This window comes from Ischnura elegans, chromosome 3 (assembly GCF_921293095.1).
Source record: "Ischnura elegans chromosome 3, ioIscEleg1.1, whole genome shotgun sequence".
In the NCBI taxonomy this organism is placed as follows: Eukaryota; Metazoa; Arthropoda; class Insecta; order Odonata; family Coenagrionidae; genus Ischnura; species Ischnura elegans.
In genome coordinates this window covers 8,971,817-8,994,857 of record NC_060248.1, presented here as the reverse complement: position 1 = coordinate 8,994,857, position 23,041 = coordinate 8,971,817, and the positions used below count along the sequence as shown (strand labels likewise).

Here is a 23,041-nt window from a genome sequence, read left to right as displayed (position 1 = left end):
AACCCTAAGATTGGTTTGACGCAACTCTCCATTCAATTCTCCTATTGGCTATTATTTTACCATGTACCTATATATTTCTTCTGCTTTACATACTTTATCACGTGCTCCATATACCTAATCCTTGACGTTCTTCCCATCTTAATGTCTTTCAATTATTGTTTTCACTTGACCTACGTGTCTCATAGCCAATTTCTCTACTGTAACCAATCTGTCCCGCCTTTCACTTATGGCTTTAAAATCCCATCGCAAAGGGAAAAAAATTCAAACTTGCATAAACTGTGCGCTATGAGCTTTTCTCCCCACGTTTTTGGTTGTAATAAGTAATCCAATTGATTAAAAATCTTCTAATATATAAAATTCTCGTGTCATAGTTTTTTGTAGCCAAACTCCTCCGACACGGTTTGACCGATTCGTATTAAAATTTGCGTTTAAATATTCAGGAAGCCTGAGAATAGGATGAAAACTATTTTTTATTATTGCGCAGGGCCCGTGAGGCCCTGGCTTGGGACCTGAATCATTTCCATAAGGAATACATGTAAAGTTCGTTATTAATGTCTGCAGACCTTTTTTCTTTTGCATATTTAAATTAGTGATAAGTGTCACATTTACTTGAGATATATACCATTGGAAAGAAAAAAAATACACATTCTTATTATTGTAATTTATTTTCGTTTCCCACGTGATTTACGGTGAACTTTGAATAACAATACATAAAAATGCTGAAATTTTAGCGTTTTTGGCTTACTATCCCCTTGACGACCGTCAGTATTGTTTATTGTTTATGTAGATTGACATCTCTTCTATCGATAAAGTTCGCGATACCAGCGAAGCTGTAAATTATCTATCCGAGTTTTTGAATTTATTGGATTTTCCGGGCATGCAATCGCACCGTTTACAACAAGGTTGGATCTCCAGTTAAATATCGATACCTCCACTGCATTAACGCTCAACAGTCGAAAATTTTGAATGGAAAGTTTTAAAGAGAACATGAATTACTACCACGAATTCCTTTATTATCATTATTCCGACAGATGTGCCAATTGAATTCAAACCAGGTTCATTTTCCAATTATATTGGCATTCGCAATGACAGTCAACAAATCTCAAGGTCAAGCGGTGTCTGTTTGCGGCTTAGATTTGGGTAACCTAATGCTTTATGGCGATATTTGGTGACCGGAAGCATAATACATACAAAAGTGTATCTTTTATCGTGTTTCCTAGATGTGGGTACACCGTGTCTTTCACACGGACAATTATACGTGGCATACTCACGCATGGATAAACCATCCAGTTAGTTTGTGCTGACTAAAGATGGACTCATTAAAAATATCGTGCACTCCGTCGCACTAAGAGACTTTTAATGTTTCTTTTTTTAATTGTCGTTATTTGTTAAATAGATGTAATTTGAAATTTATTGATTAAGATAATAAAAGTGAAATGCATTAAAAAATGGAATGTTTGGTATTTTGTTATTTTTACAAGTCGTCATCGTTTACAGCGCTCCATTATTCTTTGAGTGGTATACCACATCCCCACACACTTACAATCAATCAGTTATTTTTTATTTGACAACCAAAATCTTCACTCCAAATAATTTATATGGCAAAAAAACGTTTGTTGGGTCAGCTAGTAGTAACATGAAATCCCACGTTTTCATTCGAAATCATCAACAGTCATGGATTTCTAAGATTAGTTGGACGCAACTCTTCACTCCATTCTCCTATCTTCCGAAACCTACATACTCATTCCCCTGCCCTACATCCTTCATCACCTGGTCCATCTGAATTCTACTTTCATCAATAATTTTCATTATGCCTTCGCGTCTGATAATGTGGCTGCTTTTATTGCCCCGTCTCCTCCCCAAAGTTTTCAAAAGTATCTTCTACTCTTCTTACAATTAAAACTTCCGTCTTTATCATCCGATCTGTTTGGTCTTCATCATTCTTCTGTAACAACACATTTCAGCAGCTTCTAACCTTGATATCTCCGCTGCTGCCAACATTCATCTGCCTCACTAACACAATGAAGTATGCTCCAATCGTAAGTCCCAATGATTTGCTCCCTAACTTCGATGATAATATTCCTAGTTGCTTAGATTTGATTAAAAATTATAATTGAAGCCCAGTGAATTTTTAAAAGACATAATTTGACTCTAAGTTATTGAGTGAGTACCAGCTGTGTTTTCGCGGAGGTATACCTAGACTATATATATTATCTATATATATTGTCTATAGACAACGTTTCCTGGAATTTCTCCCTCAAGGCTCCACATTTTAATTCCTATATATTCAATTAATATACAATTTTTACTTTTATCTCTCGAACTTTTACCCAATATTGGTCGGACCACATTTAAAACTGGAATTTGCTTTTATTTATTTTCTCAAGTCGTGCGTCGCATCCAAGACATCTCGCCTCAACCCTCGAATTGCGAAAGTGCGCAAAAAGTATTTGCATCCGTACGTCGAGTAAAAAATGAGGGGCCTACATCATCAAGAAAGAAAGAATTTAGTCAATATTTAAGAGAGAGGTGTGGTATACTCAATATCCAGACTTAGGGTGGAAGAAACATGAGCCCTATAGCTGAGCCGACTTCGACCGAGGGGTTGCTTTCATTAAAATTAATTCATTTATTTTTTTAAATTCCCTGGCCAGAGTGCAGTCGAGTCGCGCGAGCTAAAATTAGCGATAGCAGACAATGGAATCATTTATCCGGAGGGAGCGCGGCCATGAAGGGGCGAAGGGGGATTCGGGGCGCCCTCTACGCGGGAGGGAGCAGATCGAGACCAAGCGAGGGGCGATAAAAAAAAGAAGCGGTGAATTAGGGCTGCACAGCAGCAGACGCGTTTCCCATGCCCCTGCGGCTCGGCGGAAAAACGTTGCATATCATTAGGATCCGTATAGTTGTTCCTTGGTTAAAATTAAACTATTTAGACAATGAGGTGGGGGGAGGGGAGAAGTGAAAAGGAGGAGGGGTTGAATGTTCATTGATTATTTAGAAAAATCATATTTTCAGTCCAAACCTGCCGGAAACATGTGTCGTTTTCACCCAAGTAAAACCCCCCCGGAAGCGAGAAATACAACTAATTTCCACTCCGGAGACCGCGCGTACAAAAATGGCGCCATATTTGAAAAAGGCGGTGTTTTCGCGAGCACGTTATAAATAATGACTTTTTGGATGTGTGAGGCGTCGTTAGTGATGTTTTTTGGCGTCGCAAAAGACGTCAAAAATATTAGAAACACATTCTACACAAAGATTTAGGTGCATTTGGCAATCTATATGGCAATTTGAATATGAATCAAATTGCCATATAGAAATAAAGAAAAACGAAAATTTTGGACAAAAGATAATAACGATCGATATATTTGTGATATGGAGAGTTTAAAGTTTAAATTAATTAGCGTTATTCATCGATGATAATATAAGCAATAATGAGGTTATCCATTAGCAAAATCTGGAGATACGGATGACGCATCTTCTAGTGAATTGCAATTTCCTGAGTCTAACTCGCAGATTGACCTGAAAAGCAAAAAAAGAGCACAAATGAGACGTATTATTATATAGTTAAATTCGTTGAACTTGAAGTGCCCTCCGCAAAGTACTCAAGCAGGTCCATGATAAAATATAAAAAACAAACGGTCTACACTTTAATATAATGTTGGATTTTTACATGCATTTCTTGTTCAGATTTAATTATGGATATATCGTATTTCTACCACATCGAACCGGAAACGATTTCATATTCAAGCAGGGATCAGGTTAGAATAGAAGTGACGCCTCTTATTTTATTAAGCCATTGTCAGTATATCACGCTACCACTATGTATCGCCTGCCTCAATTACTTTTACCAACATCTCCTATTTCTGTTAATGTCCGGTGTCCTAACATCCGCTGTCACACGCCTGTTGAGGCAGTTTTATAGGTAGCAAGCAGATGTACGTCCCACCCCAGAATATTCATATCCCTCATTCCTGGGTTAGACGGATTATTAGTCAGTAAGAAGATGCACTTTGTAGGTGGCGATAGTCCTCACTGAGATATCTCAATATCCTAAGCATGTGGTTAAACTCATTTCGGGATTCCCGCCGGGTTAATTTTTCTATAATGGCCAGCGTTTCAAGCTCCGACCTTCAGCCCTCAGGATGAGCCCCGAGTCGGATTTTGAAACGCTGGCCTGTATGGAAACATCAACCCGGTGGGAATCCCGAGAAGAGTTTACCCGCATAATTCGCCGAGAAAGCATCAAATCATATTTATCCTAAGCATGGGTTTCAGCGGTAGGGAGAGACATGTCGCAAAGGTACGGAAGTTGTGACGTCACCGCGGGGTATCTTCGTTGCCGCGAGGCGAAACAGAGCCATGCAAGTTGCCAACGCGACTGCTCGGCGTATCGAGACTAATCACACTTGTCACTTCCTCCGGCCGACGCGGGATCGAAAAAATAAACGCACCTACAACTCATATTTTTAATTTTAACGACTGACTGGCGTTACTTTTTTTCACTTTACGAGTCTTCACTTCCGGCGCGTTGACATTACCTTAAAATTAACCCCCCACACGCCCGCTGCGAACTCGTGTTTATTGCTGGAACATTAATGGCTTAAATGATGAAGATAGAAGATAGTCCGTCGGAAATACAGTTCACTTCACTTCCAACTGTTAGCTTCCTATGTAAGCTTATTTTTTTAAATCCACGAAGCGAGTAAATATATATCGCCAATAGCAAATTCGCGATAACCAGTGTAAGCAAAAAAATCAGCGATTTTAATCACGCAGCAAGATCACAAGATAAGCACACAGGATACTCCAAAAGCCTATGAAAAGAGAAAATGAAATTCAGTAAACAGAGTTTTTTTGGTTTCAAGCAACCATTTTCAAGGAAGAAAGCCAATGACGAGCTGAGAAAGAGATGAGTCACCCAGGTTCTCAGAATATATTCTTTACGGACCTTGGTGTGTCAATACGCAAAAGATGTGAAAAGAAAGAAATATTGAAGCGATGTGATGTGATTTCATCAAATTTTATTTAAATACATGCGTATAATGGCAAACATACGCTTTTTTAAGTCAATTTTCGTCTATGATCAAATATCGCTCTGATAAATGCAATGGAATATTGTCAATCCTTGCAACCCAAGTGTACCTATCCTCATGGCTTACAAATAGCATCAGGAGCGTCGCCAGTGGGGAATTTGGGGTTCAAACCGAGGTAATGGCGCTGGAGTTATAGCTCAAGCGATGGATTATCAGGGCGGTGATTCTGGTTGTCCTTTCGCCCGAGTCTTCGCTTTGCGACGGCAACTCGAAGCGAAGCGAAAACTTTCTCCGCGATTATTCTCGTTCTTTTCGCCCCACCTATCGCTTCAGATCGGGTAACTTCGTCCTCATGGCGAAATCCTGTGACGTACACCGCTTGGTGTTCATCCAAGATCAGCAAATTTTGTTTATATGAGAATATTTGACTGTATTCCTTAACTATTGTTCCCTAACATCTTATCACTGCCTTATATAAGTTTTTTAGCGTACGAAAAGGTGCTTATCATTTTCTTCCGTAAGTGAACCACAAGAAACAGATATCTCTCTTATTTGGTGCCATCTGGGTCAGGTTAAAATTGAAAATATCAACCCATAAGTTTCACCGGAGTGACTTTTGGACTCATCGTTTACATCTACGAAAAAGATCGGCTTCATTTTCAAGTATAGAAAACGATTGATGAATAAGCAATATTGTACAACAATACTTAATGTAGCAATTTGATAGTATCACGCAATAAACAAAATATGGCATAATATATTTTAGAAATATGAATTGAGTTTACCAGCGTGCTTCGCACTCTTCAATTATTTCGGACTGCGGAGGCAGTGTGTTGATCGCTGAAATTATCTCGTGCCCATTGATTTATGGGTATTCGTCATTGCCTACGTCACAGTATTTCGGCAAGAGAACGAAGTTACCCGAACTGTAGCGATAGGAGGAGCGAAAAGAACGAGAATAATCGCGGAGAAAATTTTCGCTTCGCTTCGAGTTGCCGTAGTGAAGCGAAGACTCGGGCGAAAAGACAAGTAGAATCACCGCCCAGAAGAAGAATTAATTGATTTGAGAGCCACGGCAACCAATCTTGCTGACTGACTGTGATGGCGAACGGCTATGATGTTTCATTTCCAAGTGTTTTCCCCTGAATCTTGAGAAGTTTTTCAGGATTATCTTTTCCCCTCAATCATTTATCGGCCAATACTTTTCGGTGATTAAGTTTTTAATGTAGAGAAGGACTTTGTGTTTGAAGGAAAGCACAACAGCTAGTATTAAGCCTGGATCACACCATAATTTTTCCGTCCCTATTAAGTGATAGCTCCAATTATAAGTTTTCAGGGAACAAAAGAGTGATCGCTCGGTCAATCATTTTCTGAATCACATGGTCATTCCAACCGTCCCTTTGTCCATACCATATTCCGCCACTTCCCGTATTTACAACTATCATCCAATTGGAAGCCGAGCGCGGCGTTACAATCGCCGTAAGCGACCGTGCGTTCTGATTTGCTGAAAGACGGTACCAGCAATGAATGTGCCGTTAGAACCAGCGATGATTTCAGGGACGGAGAAAGGGACGTACCGAGCGATTGAAAAAAAATGGATGGGATTCCCATCCCTGGAGCCATCGCGGAAAAGGATCGCGTGTGAAATAGTTATTTTTGCGCCATCATTGAAAACGGAGATAAAGATGGTGAGATTCCGATTGCAGCAGTAGGTATGTATATTGGAATAGGGGGAACTCGAAAGCTGAGCGGGATATCGTGGAGGGGAAAGAGGGAGGCGGTGGATAGAGTCGATTTATTTCGGCAACACACCGCTGGCAGGTAGACACGTCCAGCCTCTCTATTTTTTATTTCTTCTGGTGTGGGAAGCTAAAGATGAAGCGGCTGGTGGGAGGGGAGGGATGGATTTGGAATTGGGAGGGGGGGTTAGGGTGTGTTTTTGGGGGAGGGGGGGATAAGGAATGGGGGGAAGGGCATTGAGTTAAAATGGAAGATTGGTGGAAGAGGGTGGGGGATGAAAAACAGCAAGAAACAAGTGACAGTTGTACGAAGTCACGGCCGAAAATGAACACCAAGGGTGTGATTTGTCACGAAAAAAATCAGTAGCATGTATTGTGCAACTATTATCATACCTGGGAATCCAGTGGCGTAGCCAGGAATTTCGTTCGGGGGGGGGGGGGGGGGGAGGGTCCAAAACCAGGGGGGGGGGGGAAATTTTTGAAAACAGGGTACTAATTAATGGGTTTCAAACTAATTTTAACGATTTTCACAATCGAAAAAACTTCATTTGTTAAAGAAATATTTTTTAAATTTATGATTTTTCTACATTTTGTTTTCTTTTATGAAGGAAAATGATGGTGTTTTTATATTTCGTGGGGGGGGGGGGTCCGGAATCCCCGGAAATAACCCCCCCTGGCTGCGCCCCTGCCTGGGATCGGGTTGGTGTAGTGGTTAGAGTGCTGGCTTCCCACCCCTTGGGCTTGGGTTCAAAGCCCGGCGGTGGCAAAGAATTTTCAGAGACTGCCCGATCACCACTCAAATGTTGTGTGGAGGACATTTCAAGCGCAACATTCCGTCCGTCGGATGGGACGTTAAGCCGTGGTCTCCTTGGCGCTTTTCGTTAAGAGCAGGCTAATGTCGACTCCGGGTTTCTCTCCACCCTTCCAAAACTTACCCAACCGCGCGAACGACCTCAGCTGTTGGTCGTCATCTCCAAGTACCGTACCATACTAATAGTATCCCTGAGTGGCATTCGGGGAATCTGGGTTCGAATGCCGGCTAAACCACAATCTTTTTCGAGGCGAGCGTTATCACCAAGCGTTGGCAGATGGAGCCAGCTTGGATCCATTGTACGGTAGATGGTAACCAAGAAATACCATATTGTTCTATCTTACCTGAAGCAAAAATGCACCGGCCATCATGGTAAATATGGGAGGCATATTCCATTGTTGCGTTGAATTTGACGAAAATTAAATTTACTGTCTGTAAAAAAAAGGCTAGACACCGAGTTTGAGGAGCTCTAGCGTCTGGACGAAGAAATAAATCTCAATGCAACAAAAAGCATAAAAAAGAGAATTTATTTTTTAGGATAAACACTCGAGTTTGAGAACCTCTAGCGTCTAAAAAAAGCAATCAATTTCAATGAAACAAATACTATACGGAAGAAAATTTATTGTTACGTTGGATCATATACTTTTAAAACTCTTCGGCTTCATAGTATTTCCTGTACTTAATTTTTCTCAAAAAAGTACTCATTTTTTTGGGTATGAAATCAAGTTGCCCAGCTTTGAGCGCTTGGTATTCCCGTAGTTTTCGTTCCAATAGCTTGGAATTTCGATATAAGAAAGTCAGGTATAGTATTAACAGTTTTCAGAAAACAAATTTTTTATACTACTTAAATTGATTGGTTTGTTGTAAACAACGCAAATCTCTGCTAACATTTAAACCAATATTTCAATAGAAAATTTATTGGTGCTGATTGATCCAACGTAGGGATAATATCTATTTTGTATGAGTTTTGTTGCATTGAAATTGATTGCTTCGGTTAGAGGCTAGAGGTCCTCAAACTCGGGTGTCTTGCGTTTTTTACAGGCAGTAAATTTAACCTTTACTTCGGCTAAAAATATATTCATGCAGTTTAGATTCCAAAAATGACAGCAGCACGAAATAGTGGAAAGTATTGATCCTTTACAGTTGAATGCAACTACAGCAAACATCACTTCATTAATGAATAAAAGGCTAGAAAAATCAAAATAATAAATAAAAAACGGATAATTGGAGATACTTCAACGGTGCTTGCGTGGAATTATCGAAAAACTCATAGTATGAGTTAGTATATTCTGTATTATCACTATTATTCAGTACTATCAGTAGTATATCACTAACCCGGAAATTGCAGCGACATTTCAAATTTCAGAAAATATGGAATCGGATAGTGGGATAAATTGAATAGAAAGATTTTGTCAATGCAAGATTGTTGAAAGATTTAATTGCCATGAAATTTATAATGGAAATAAACGACACCAATAAGTCCCTATCTTATTTTTCGACCCATCAGATCCATCACGTGATCCTCGTTTTTGCATTTTCAATCTAGGCTTCATGCGAAGAAGCCGATACACGCTCTATTTATATATATTACCTCTCAGAATTCTTGAACAACAACAAAAAATACGAAAATAGCAACTTTAAATTCTTTCTGTTACGTCCTCCAGGTATGTATATTTTCCGCGTCCGTGCAGCGGCGGCGCGTTAGGGGAAGAATAGGGGGAGGAGTAGGGGGGGGGGAATGAGGGGGGAACCCCTTGGTGGAGGGGAGTAGGGGAGGGAGGGGGGGGGGGGTAGTAGCACACGCGACCGTGGGAAAGCCCTTTTCGTTCGTCAGACGCGCAGTGGACATCGCGCCGCGCGGAGAGCCAACACGGATACCTTACCCATCGCCTGCTCTCCTTCAACTGTTTTCCACTCTTCTCTCTCTTGAAAAAAAGCACGGACAAATAAACACGTCACGCTTAGGCACTCGTCACAGTCATATAGCCTTATTCAATTACTTTTTCAAGGAGAAAAAACTAAGGATCCGAGCACATTATTAGTGCCATTTTTGAGGATTTTCGGCGACGTTAAAAAAAATTTCGGTAGTGAAGCAATACCAGCGGTTGCTTTCAATAGAACATATATTTGCCGCTATAATTTCTGACGTTACCCGCCCTCCCGACCCGCGTGAGTCATCGAGGACACAACTATAAAACACGCACGCCGTGGGACAAGCGACGCACGACATGCGCTCTCTGAAGTGATCTCAAGATTAGGAAAGAGAGGAAGATCATAGAGAAGTCATCACGAAAACGAGAATTCGGGCGGGCATTCAAGCATCGCGGAGTATCCAGAGGAGATGTTCTGAAGGTGTCAACAGCATCACACGGCGAGGAATAAAAGTGCGACCAACAGGAGATGAAAAAGACCGAAGACCTCTCCCCTCTCTCGGGTTGTGATCTCGGCCCCTTCCGCGAGTGATCGTCTTCCCAGCAGAGAGTTCGTCTGGACGTCTTCCGCGGATTTCACGAGGATATCCCTGAGCGCGGCAATACGACCAGCAACCGGCGGATCTCCCCGGCGGGAGCAAGGAAGGCACTCTCAAACACGGTGAGCACACATTTTGTCATGATTCTGGAACGCAAATTTCAAGGTAGACAAAAATATTAATCTAAATCTACATATGGCTACGGTAGCCGCCTTTATTGGCGGGTGGCGGGGAGCGTTAGGACACTAGCCATTGGATAGTAAATTCTCAAACGAAGTACCGCCTTGTGGTTATTGAAGCCCTTTATTTGTATTGTCTTGTAGCTTCCCTTCGGTTAATGCTGCGTGGAAAACATTTTAGAGCTAAAGAGTTTTTCCACGCAGAACCCTAATTACCCGAAAGGACCTCACAAGATAGATAAAAGAAGCTGCGAAAATCTTCAAACAAATAAGAAGACCTTTATTGTTCGGGGGAAAAGCGAATTCCCATACCTATTCGTTCGAAAAAATATCTCTCTTTATTTATCGCTTGTGTTGGTCCCAGAATTATAGTGGGGTTTTAATACGATGCACTTTGCACTCTGTGTCGCTCCGAAATATAACCATTTTCAAATGCTCAAGCAATCTAAGCCTAGACCGCAGCCTCCGAGTCTCTAGCGATGCAACGGTATCTCGGCAATAGATATTACGAGTAGTATTATGGATCATAATCGCCCTCAATTGTCCTTTCGCCAGGTCAGTATCACAAAATGCGTGAAATATTTCAAACCTGCCGCATGAGCAGAATTCACTTGAATTGTCACGAGAAAAAATTCGCCATGCTGAGAATCGAACCAAAAACCTTAAGCTTTCTAGGTCACTACGCAGACCGCTAAGTCATCCAAGTTCTTGGTTCTTAAATAGTTGCCTGGATAGTTTAGTGATCTACGCAGTGGCCCGGAAAGTCAAAGGTCCATGACAATTTTTTCCCATGGCAATTCATACCATGCACAAATTGTGTCAATATATTTTCATAATTCGCTCAAAGTTTTCACTTAGCATAAAGCAGTCTGAAAATTGCAGTTACTTAAGATTCATTTCGTAGGTAACACTAAAATGCTACAAAGGGCTGAACTTAAGCATAAAAATTAAATTTAAACAATATATTTTTCAGAATGAAATGACTATCTGCGTGAAATAATAGTGAGGAAAACTTTCCTTTATTTTTTAAACATTACTTTTGCAATAACAAGAGGTATCCAATGGTATAAAAATCAATTAGTAACTGAGCCATTTTTGGATTCAGCCACCCAAAGTTCTTTCCGGAAAAAAGATGGTAACCCGAATCATCGAAGTACGTGCTTCCCAGGGCAGTTTGGACCACAGAAGACTAGGACAAAATTCAAAATACATAAAGTAAATTCAGATTTTTTTACATGTGTCTGAAGAAAGCTTTTCTCTTTTAACGTCGAAATGATATTTCTCTCCCTAACTCAGGTCTTCAATGCGAAAATTCATTAAGACAGAAGAGGGAGGAGATTACTGCGAAGAACACCACATGTATTTAGATACTTTACACAACATAGATTTTATCATGAATCTTTAGCACCATTGATATTTAAAGATGTTCTCTAGCCGACAATATAATTTTATAAATGGTTTTCGACACGGCATGTTAGAAATTTGCTATACCAATGAAATGAGACATTGCAAAACTTATAGTTTTTATACATTATTATATAATGGCGGTCAAAAAAATAGAGCCATGCAGGTATTCTTTAGAAAGATATATATATATATATATATGCGTTTTAAAGTATTTAATTCTATGTGACGAGTTAATTTTTTGCTTCACATTTTTTAATAAGTACAGCGCGTGGCACTAATAATAAAAGCCATCCCTTGAAAATGAAATCAACAAATCGATGGCTAAGTTCTAACAACACGTACCTATCTTAAAAATAGCAACTTTTCAGGAGAGCAAAAAAAATATTTTAAAAAATGTATATGATTTTAATTGAAATGAAAAACCAAAAATACATAAAACTGAAAAAGAAGCATACATCTACAAACAAATAGTTGTTTTTTGCTTGCATTTTATTTTTTATTAACAACATTGGCAGTGTTAACTCAGACCGACCAAATTTTGAGAAACGTGTTGTTAGAACTTAGCCATCGAAATAGAAAACTGAGCACTTATCACCACGCCATAAAAATAGAGCCGCTAAAAATTTCATTAAAAAATTTCAAAAATCAGTAAAAAAAGTTATTTTTATTGCATTATGAATCAGTACTTTGTTGTAAAATCCTTTTTTATCAAAACAACCATAATTCCCCGAGAAACGGTTCGTTAGAAATTCATTCTACCGATGAAATGAGACGGAAAACTTTCCTTGTAGATTTTATACATTATTACATGTCACAACAAAACGCGTTGTGAGCCAACCAGGCGAGTGAAAGATTGTGAAATACCTCATTCAATCGATATATTTTTACTCCGTTCAGCAGTGCTACACTAAATACGACTGTTGCCGATGCAAGACCAAACATTTTTTAATCTGCCACAACGCGCTAATTCTTGGGAATCCCTGAGTGATCTACTAATTTTATGATATATCTAATCCACTAATTAAAATGATATAGAATCCACAATAGAAAATTCGAAAAGAAATATCAACCGATTAAAACACATCCGTTGATTGGGATCGCATCCAGATTTCTCTGTTTTCATGAAGCATGGCTGTTTAAGATTTTTTATAGTGAATTACCATCATAGTTGGGATTAGTGATTTAAACTAATAACGAATGAAATAAATCGTTAAAGTACACTTAAGTACTTGATTTAATCATTCAGTTTTATTAAATTTAACCCTTATTTCGTAAAATTTTACAATTCAGTTGACAGATTCAAAACTAGCCGCATTTAATTTCACTCGTAATATTTTGGTGAATGCCGAACTGTTTTAATTTGGGCTCGAAGCTTGTCCAACTGAAAAAGGGCATCCAAAACTGCTCCACCGTAATGTAGTTGAGCAAGAATGCAATGGTTAGGCTCTCAAGATGTTTAGTGCTGCAGGACTTCTTTCTTTCGGACGGGGGAGGATCGATACCAATTTTGAAATCAGTTTTAAAGTTCAAAATCTTTTGAGTTAAATAAATTATCCTTGGAGTTTACACTCATTTTGTCGTAATTACGAAAGATATATTTCAAAGGTTTACTTATGATTTTTAAAGTAATTGAAGAAATTGCTTAAAATGTCAAAAATGTTACTTTTTTAAACCATAAATTAAACCAGTTACTTTCCCAGAAAAGAAACTTTTCGTTTCAACTTGTTACGCTTTATCGAGATTAAATTGGAATTAAATTAATTTTATTAATTATTAAATTACTAGATTAATATACTAAATTATCTTTTCGCTGCATTATTTTTTTATTTTCCCAGGGAGACGAGCTAGACACAAAAATTTTCAGCAGAATGAGTTTTAAACTTGCATGTAATTATAGTTTCAAATCGTTAAGTTCGTTCTTTTTCTAAGTCCATAGCACAACAGGGTGTAATAGTATGATTGCTATACCAAACACTTATTTGTGCGTAATGTAAAGAAATCAATCACTATTAGTCACGTATGTGTTAATTTAAAAAATAAAAGTATCCCTTTAATATCTTATGAAACGCGTGAATCCTTAAAAATTCGCAAATTTATTATAAATGAAGCAGTCTACCCATTAGCCTGAGTTTCCATGCAGTAATTCATTCTTACCTTCTTTCATGTGCTTCCCTCTTAAATTCACAATAAGACCAGCTCGCTTGCAATCTATCTGAAAATCCTATTCCCCCGGCTAGCCTATACACTATCCTATTTTTGCTTTTTTACCTCTTTTAATCGTTGAAACGACTTTAAAATATAGACTCTGCTATGGCGATGCTGTGGCGCCCTGTATTCGTGGAGCGAGAATAATCAAAAGATCAACCCCTAGTCTGTTTACGATCGCTTTATCTGCAAGTTCATTGAGGCTGGTTAAATAGGAAAAAAGCGGTAGATTAAACCACGGTGTTCATAAGAAAAATAAGCCCATAACTTGACTATGTTAACATGAAAATTAGAGACCGTCTTGTTTGATTTCGAATAAAACTCCGGAAAATGCAACGAGGAAGCCAAGAAACTACTTAACTCCATGAAAATGCAGTGTGTAGGTAAGTTTTCAGTTGGTTCTGAAGAGAAGAATGATTTATGGCGTCCAGTTCACGTCAACTTAATAATTTATCGACCTCTGGGACTAATTGTAAGTTGATTTTTATTGAGCGCATATTTAATAATTATTCTATAATTCGGCCTTCAAGCATACTAGGGTGTAAGTGCAAGAAGGCGAGCCGTAGGAGTTAAGTTACGACCTAAGATGCGTTACCTTCTCTGTCGCTATTCGGCGACGGATGATTCCCAAAACACTGCATGAAACAAGTTACTCTATGACAGTAAGAACAACCTAATTCCACACTTTGTTCCGTAAATCCCAGTCGGAGATTCATATGGGAATAAGAATTTGGTGGTGTAATTTGCATTGCAACGTTAAGCAACTGTTTTTTATTTCCAAAAATCTTTTTATATTCTTCTAATTACAGGTTTTTTAATTGTCCTTGCTGTATTGTAAATGTAAGTTGCTCCTTGAAGTAACTTACTCTCTTCCTTTTCGCCTCAACAATCCCCCTTTCCTTATCATCAACAACCCCTTGACAATGTCTTTAAATATCAAACGTTACAGCAGTTTATCAGACCGGCAATCCAGAGAATCGGATTCGAATCGCGGTTAAACCGAACGATTTTTACCATGGCGGATTTAATTCTTGGTGCATATAATATATCACCCGTGCGCGTGACTGTGTGCAAAGTTAATTTTTTAACGGAAGGAGTACGGATCCAATGAAGACGTAGTTAATATTTATTCGATGCATTAGCGACGGTTATCCTAAGATGTGTATTCATAGGTGACAAGGAGGTGGAGAAGTGCATATGCGAACGTTGGCTGCGCTTCGGTTAGAGAAGCGGGGTGGGAAGCGAGTGCTCATCGCATTTTCAATGAAATTCTCTCTGAAAAGAAATTATTTCACCACCTACCCATTCGGAAATATTTTCGATAGTCACCATCGGAGTGAGAGAAATTTAAATCTCGCCAAAACCGGCGGAGCGATTGGCAGTTTCACGCAATGGAAGAGAGCAGTTGAAAGCAAGTGCGCTACAAAATCTCATTTACTCCATTTATGGACACTTTTTTCCTCTTTCTATATTTCCAGTTATTTTTTGAGCATTTGTATTTAAGTACAACAAAGGACTCCTTTTCATTGTGTCTTTTTTTCCACCAATCCGGCTCATAACACTCCTCCCCGATTATTGTTGCCTCGCCCACCGAAAAACCATCTTCAGAAATGCCATGAGAAAAAATTCCCCTGGACCGGGAATCGAACCACGGACCTTTGGTTTTCCGGGCCAATGCGCAAACCACTACATTACCCAGGTTCTTTAATTCCCATGGCAATTATACCGAGGCTCATGGCACTAGGTGTTAGGTCAGAAATATTACACATCTTCAGAGACTTTATTTCACATTTTACTTGACTTTTAGACCAACGATTCTAAATTTTATTTCGGTTAATTGGTAGATCTGGCCAATTTTTGTTGACCCGACTTAGCATTTGTATGATATCGTTGAGGTTATTAGATTGGGGTGCGTGATATAGTACACGCGTGTGCTGGAAAAGGATGAGGTGCTCATGGAGTATGCAATGAATTTGGCGTGGGGAAGAAAAAGGAAGGGACCGTGGCTTAGTTCGGATTGAGCTCTACCCTCATACCAGTTCAAACCAACGGAATGACGCACCAAGTGAGTGAATATCCCAGGATACAATGTGCTGAATGCTCACAATTTGAATTTATTTCGCTGATTACTATCGATTAATAACACAATACAAACTATTGATTCCCTCACCAGCCCAAACCATCGGGATGAAACACCGAGAGAATGAATATTTCCAGTATTCAATGTGGTGAATGATCATATTTTGGATTTTTTTCCTGTAGATTACAATCGATTAATGATACAATACAAACTCCATTGATTCGATTCATTAGAGGGTGGCATATTAACAATAGATTTATACCCCGAAACAGCTTTTTCGGTTGGCCTGGCAACCATCAACGGGGAGGAAAATCCATCGTAACCTATCCGAGAAAAGTAATAATAAATTTAATATAAACTATAATTCCGGAGACTAAAAATTTAATCTCAGCTGTATTCAGGAGACGTAGATTTCTAAATTTTATTTCGGTCAAATAACAGCTCTACTCAAATTTTCTTGATTCGGATGACTTCGGGGAGGAATGGGTCACGTGATGCATAGGTGTGTGTGCTGGAAAGGGGTGAGAGGTGGGGGGATGGGAGGGGTGGAATGAATTTGGCGTGAGGAAGGAGTGACCGAAATAGAAGGGAGGCAACCCCCCCCCCCTCTCAATAGTCTGCTCCTCCCCCAGCCCCCCCATTCATCACCATCAGCCCGGCAGTCGGAGAGACGCGAGAAAAAGCGAAATATATGTATATATGAGTGTATCTACAACCAACCCCTCACCCCTTCCAACGCGTGATGATGCATCGGGAGGGGGGGGGGGCGATCCGTCATTGTTACGCTTCCGTCGCGGATTTGAACACCGAGTCTCTTGCGTTCTGCGCTCGTTCTATGATCCCCACCGCCACGGCGCAAACGGTTCGGACGCCAAATTTACCTGTCCCTCCTCCCTCGGAACAATCGTCACTTTCCCTCCTCTCCTGGATTAATGCGAGGTCGTCGCCCTGCACTATACAGAGAGGAGAAAAATTGTCTAACGAAGTTTAAACGCTGGATAGCCGATGTTAGTAGGAACCAAAATCACTAGGATTCACATTATATGTCGCGCCGAAGGCGAGTTGACGCTGTACCGGTAAACCATGTTTACCACAACCAGCCAGATGACAGTACAATTTTATTTTTCGCATTTGTTTGTGTTATTTGGGGTTGTGTGGTGTTTGTGTTAGCAGAAACTTACATACTAAAACAGATGTTGATTATTGATTTGTTTGTAGAGTAGTACACTAATTAAGGAATATCAAAATGTCCACAGATTGTAAAATATATAGGTATTTTTTCCATTGAATATCATTTCTTATTTTGTTATTATTATTATTTATTAGTATAATTATTTTTTATTGTTTTTTAAATTGCTATTACTATTATTTATTTTCCTTTTAAATTCTTTTGTGGACACAATTTTATTTTTACATGAAAAATTACTAAATTTAGAAGGAAAGACATAGGACTGACTCATAGGAGAGTAGAGGCAGTATATAACTAATGAAACGCAATTTTTTTATGCTAGAGGAAGTTTGAGCCAAACGCTCCGATTGGGTGCCAGTTTGCGCTGTTGCCGGATGTTCTGGACAACTTATGACTTTGAATGCTTTGCCTTCCGGAGATCGCGTTTTCACTGTCGCCGGATCCGGAGATCCGGCAACAGTGAAAACTCGCGGACAATGGAAGCGCTTGGCTCAAAGTTTCTGAAATTCGAAATTGGCGCGTTTACGACATAAACATCACTCGTAATTTTGGTTTCTGTCGTCTGCCATCCTGGGTTAAAATTTCGTGGCATAATTTTTCTGAAATGTTCCTGCATTTCTTCATCATCACTATTCATTTGTTCCAAATAGGCTGCATTCCATAGAAATGTTATCTAGTTAGCCTGTTGTAAAATAAAGTAGGAGGCGAAAGTGAAAGGAATATTAATACTTGGAGCAGCATCCTCAGTGAGAGGTACCGCTCAATGGAGTGGAAACGTGGACACTTGAAGCTACCGTGTGACGGTAGGCTCAAAAGCGTTCGAGGTGTGTGCATGGAGGACAATGGAGTGGCGGAATCAAGAGTTTACAAGAAAAACGAGAGGAATAACATTTAAAGAAATTTTCTCATAAACGATGACAAGACTCGTCTTTATCATCTCGTCGCGACGCGTCGGAGACATTCGGTAGAAACCACCAATCTTCGTACGACAATGGTGAACTCAATAATAGATTTCAGGCGTGATAAAGTGGAAGTTCGGCATGTTTATGCAACATGAATCTATATAAATATATAATATTAAATGTATAAATTGAATATAACACAAATATAACCCAGGTTGGATAACAGAGTATAGAAGACAATAAAGTCTGCAAAAAACACTCGAACGGCTAAATTTACGGAGGCACTACCAACTGCTCCTAAGTCCGAGGAAGATGTTTTTTGGGGAGTGTTCATTTTAGATGAGATACGGAGGAGACAGAAGGCATGGATTGAGTTAGTGCTTAGCGGGGAGGGGATGTTGAAAATGGTGTTAGAGGGTAGAATGTTAGGGAAACGAGGGAGGGGAAGGAAGAGAATAAGATTTTTAGATAGAATGAAAGGGATTAGGCCTTACAGTAATTAAAGAAAGCAGAGCGGGAAGGAAAGGGAGGCTTACAGATCACTTCTTTATTACTCCATGGAAACCTACCTTAATCGGTAGAATACTATAATAATAATAATGTTCATTATCTGCCATACTGTCTCACCCAACCTGGGTTATATTTGTTTCAAATACTTCATCGGGGATTATCAAGAAGTATATACATTTAATATAAAATATATAAAGGTATTTATACTGATAAAATGTAAATAGAAAATACGTGAATGTAAAATAAATTCTTTTTGACAGTTGCAATGATTATTTATTTTAGCATGCCTCAATTAATATCGACCTCTCCAAACAACCTCTTCCACAAATACATCTCTGATTCATCGTAATGGATGGATTCCATCCTGCTGATGAAATAGTGGGCTGAAAAGCATGCGCTGTAGCTTCCAATGGCTGATGACCACTCTATGTGCTAGTAGAGTAATTTGGCACTCATCCCATAAGCCACTTTGCGAACTTTGATGCCTAATGACTGCTCGTTCCGTGGTTTATAGTATACCAATCGCAACTCTTTAATGTGTAAATGGACTGGCATCGTATTAATTAGGAAAATTAGGATGGTAAATCTACCCCCGAACTGAAAACGTCATTCTCAGGTATTTTTTTTTGTTTAGACGGTACTTTTAGGTAATTTACGGAAGACGAAATTACTCAAGTAAAATATGCCCAGCCATCTTGAATTTATCAAGGTAAGCAGATTATACTCATCATCATCATTAGTCATCAATCCTAAGATTGGTTTGACGCAGCTCTCCATTTCTCTCTCCTATCCGCTAATCTCTTCATAGCTACATATTTATTCTCTTTTACATCCTTTATAACCTGTCCGATATAACTCATTCGGGGCCGTCCCTTGCCCTTTTTCCCTTCCACTTGTCCAGGTTATACTATGCTTAACATTTTCCCGTTCATCGAATGTTCACAATGGCATTTGAGAAAATAATTAAAAGGCAAAGAGTAAAATTAACAATTTTGGTACACAGAGAAATGTTGATAAAGATTTATTTACGTAATCCTAAATATTTCAAGATGAAAGGCGGGTGGAGCATGGGTCCTCTTAATAAAAACTGATACAGAATTCCATTATACTTGAAGAATGGGTTTCCTCAGTTGGTTTTGGGGTACTCCGCTAACCGCTAATATGTGAATTTCAAGCGTCTTCGGCTTCATGCTGACGGAGCGCTGAGTGAGTGTATCATGAAATCATCAATCATCATCGTAAGTCACCAATCATTAGATTTGTTATACACAGCTCTCCATTCCTATCTCCTAATCGTAAGCTTTTTCATAGCGACGTAATTAATCTATCATACATCTTTTATAACCTGTACTGTGTAACTCATTCCGGGCCGTCCATTATCCTCTTCTCTTCCACCTGCCCTTTTAGTATTGTTTTCATCAGGGCATCATGTCTCATAATGTGGCCAACTGAGTTGTCCCGTCTTCTGCTTAAGGTTTTTAGGAGGCTTCTCTTTTCTCCCACTCTTCTTAGCACTTCTCAGACGATCCATTTTATCTTCATCATTCTTCCGTAGAACCACATTTCGAATGCTTCCAGTCTTGACTTCTTTGCACCAGTCCAAGCCTCGCTCCCATAGAGAAAAAGGCTATTTATATAGCATCTGATGAATATTTACCTTACTTCTATGCTTGTATTCCCAACTTAAGAAGATTATTCTTTAAGTAGAAAGAAGTCTCTTCGCTTGCGCTATTGTACTTACTATTTCTTTCTTGCTTCTTCTTCCATGGCTATCATTATTACTAAATCAAGATTAGTATTGCATTTTCATTCAGCCATTATATCCTGGAGTGCATTAAATGTTCGTTAAAAGATGAATTGTAACCGTATCACACATTCGTGATAGATAAAAAGGAAAACGAGTGTTGCTTAGGCGGTGAGCACTTGAAAATGACGTCCATAGCTAAATGCGGCCAAAAGTGATTCTTGGTGTCACGCTTAGCTGTTATCCCTGAAGAATATTTAAGATGCATCCGGATTCAAAGTTGACCTTCATCTGTATGCCCCAATTCTATCGAATATAGAGAATTGGTTCAAATAACTAATGATGGTTAAGACTTACTGTTAGAAATTGAGAAAGGAAGCATAAATTATTTTAGTAATTTCTTGAGCGAGTCACATTTTTTACTCACTGAAAACTGCCTCTGAATGTCGTGATAATACGACGTATTTCACCACGGATTACGTATTTCGAACATGGCCAAATGCGCATCGAGATGTTCACCTCTTTCAGGACCCTCTGTCTTCTTCCTATGTGGCATTACTACGCTCATTCCACGTTTGCGTTCGTAGCGGGAAGGTTGCGACATAAGAATTGCATCCATATCCAGCAAACGAGTTCATAGACGTGACAGAAAGGAAACGAAAAATATAAATTGAAATGACACTAAGGTATTGCAAACACTTGAGCTTGAATCACGCGATTATTTTTTCCGCCCATTCCGAGCAATCGCTTCAATGATGGCGTAAAAATGATCGTTTCACACAATCATTTTCCGCAATGGTTCCAGGGATGGGAATCCCATCCCTTTTTCCATCACTCAGCGCGTCTCTTTCTCCGTCATTGAAACAATCGCTAGCAATGTCTATTTTTCAGCCAATCAAGACGCACGACCTCTGACAGCGATTGTGACGCCACGCTTAGCTTATAATTAAACGGCAGTTGTAAATTAGAATCGTGTCTGTACAAGCGATGTAGAAAGGGACGGTGGGGAATTACCGTGTGATTAAGAAAATGATAGATTTAGCGATCACTCTTTTGGTCCCTGAAAACCTATCGCTAGAGCTATCGCACAATAGGGACAGAATGAATGATGGTGTGATCCAGGCTGATTTTGATTATTTTCCAACATCCCCGTAAACAGCACATGGAGGCCTTTTACAACGGAGGATTAACAAAGCACGACATACACACAGTCATGCCCTGGATAGGGACCAACTGCCCAGGCGGGATTCGAACCTACGGTTCGGCAGGCGAGGACTTTACCCCAATATTATTAAAATAAGACATTGCAATATCTCCACCGAGTTAATAATAAAATTGAGTTTATTTATTATCGGTGTAATAATAAAACTCAGTGGAAATATTGCAATGTCTTATTTTAATAATATTAAGAACTCCCACCATATCGTGCCCAACATCATACGAGATACTTTACCCCAACGCCACCGAGGCCGGCGACTGATATACTCACTGCGAATACTAGCTTTTGTTCTCCTTTCCTTCAACCACAAAATCCTTCTCCCCATTAACCCATTAGCGAGTAGCGTCCGATATATCAGACGCGCGTATTTAATTTTTTTCTGGACTCCAGTTGACTTAAGTGCTACATTTTGATGCTATATTAAGTTCAAATGGATGCCTGTATTTACGGCCCTGCCAATATTTTAGCTGACTCCTTGAATTTATCGACTTGAGAAGCATTTATGTGAGACATGGCATTGAAAGAATTTTCAGTCACCCGCACGGGACAAGTAAATTATTTTTATTGCAGTATGTTACTCATTATGTTGATAACTTTTATCTCATTTTTCTTCTAAAGGTCGATCTTTTTATTTTCAATATAATAATCAAGTTTTTCTGAACTATTTTGAATCTGTTATCAACACTGAAAACTGACCGTCCGATATATCCGTATATATAGTATTATTTAAACTATTGATTGTAAACATTTAAGAATTGCAGAAATATATTAAAATTATATATTGATTTAATAAACCAGAATTTAGCCAGAATAATTACTTGCTAAATGAATATTTTACGAAAATAACTTTATGCACTAAAGGGTCAAAGACGAGATCACCGAAAAGTATAGGCCTATAAATTATTGAGGGGAAAAGATAATCCTGAATAAATTCTCACTATTAAAGGGAAAACACTTGGAAACGCAACATCATCACCGTTCACCATCACAATCAGTCTGCAACAATGGTTGCCATATCTCTCGAATCAATTCTCCTTCTGGTGTTTCCGTAACTCTTCTACTTTAAAATTCTCCATCACCCGCTCCACGTATCCCATCCGTGGCCTACCTCTTCCGGTCTTCCCATCCAACTGCCTTTCCATCCCTCAGCCAATCAGAGGGCACGACCGGATAACTCTTTGGGTCCCTGAAAACCTATCGCTGGAGATGTCAATCTGAGAACGGAAAAAAACGATTGCGTGAATAAGGCATTGTTGATTCACGCTTAATTGCGGTGGGTAGTGCGTTTGTTTTCTGTAATGCTGTGAAGATGACGTCTTTTCCTTCTCCAAATAAACAAGAAGAGGTCATAACCACCTCGGCTCACAACCCCGATGCAGTGTGGATTATTATTAATTCATCGACTAGCGAGTTTTGACTAGAACGCTTTGAAATTGCGCCGCTATGACTCTTTGCCACTCATGACGTATTCCCTTTGACGGGTTGCAATTTGCGCCAACCGGCAATGCGGAATTCCCGCGCTTTGAATTTTTATCGGAGTTTTTTTATGTCTC

The 23,041-nt window shown here is 39.3% G+C and overlaps 1 protein-coding gene across 1 annotated transcript in view; it reads left to right on the top strand.

Annotated features, from left to right (window-relative positions):
- The first annotated feature begins 9,424 nt into the window (after positions 1-9,424).
- The window catches only part of LOC124155421, a 249,543-nt gene continuing 235,926 nt past the window's right edge, over positions 9,425-23,041 (top strand). Inside the window, exon 1 of the mRNA XM_046529216.1 lies at positions 9,425-10,175. The gene's annotated coding sequence lies outside the window, so the exon portion shown is untranslated. The remainder of the gene's footprint in view (positions 10,176-23,041) is intronic.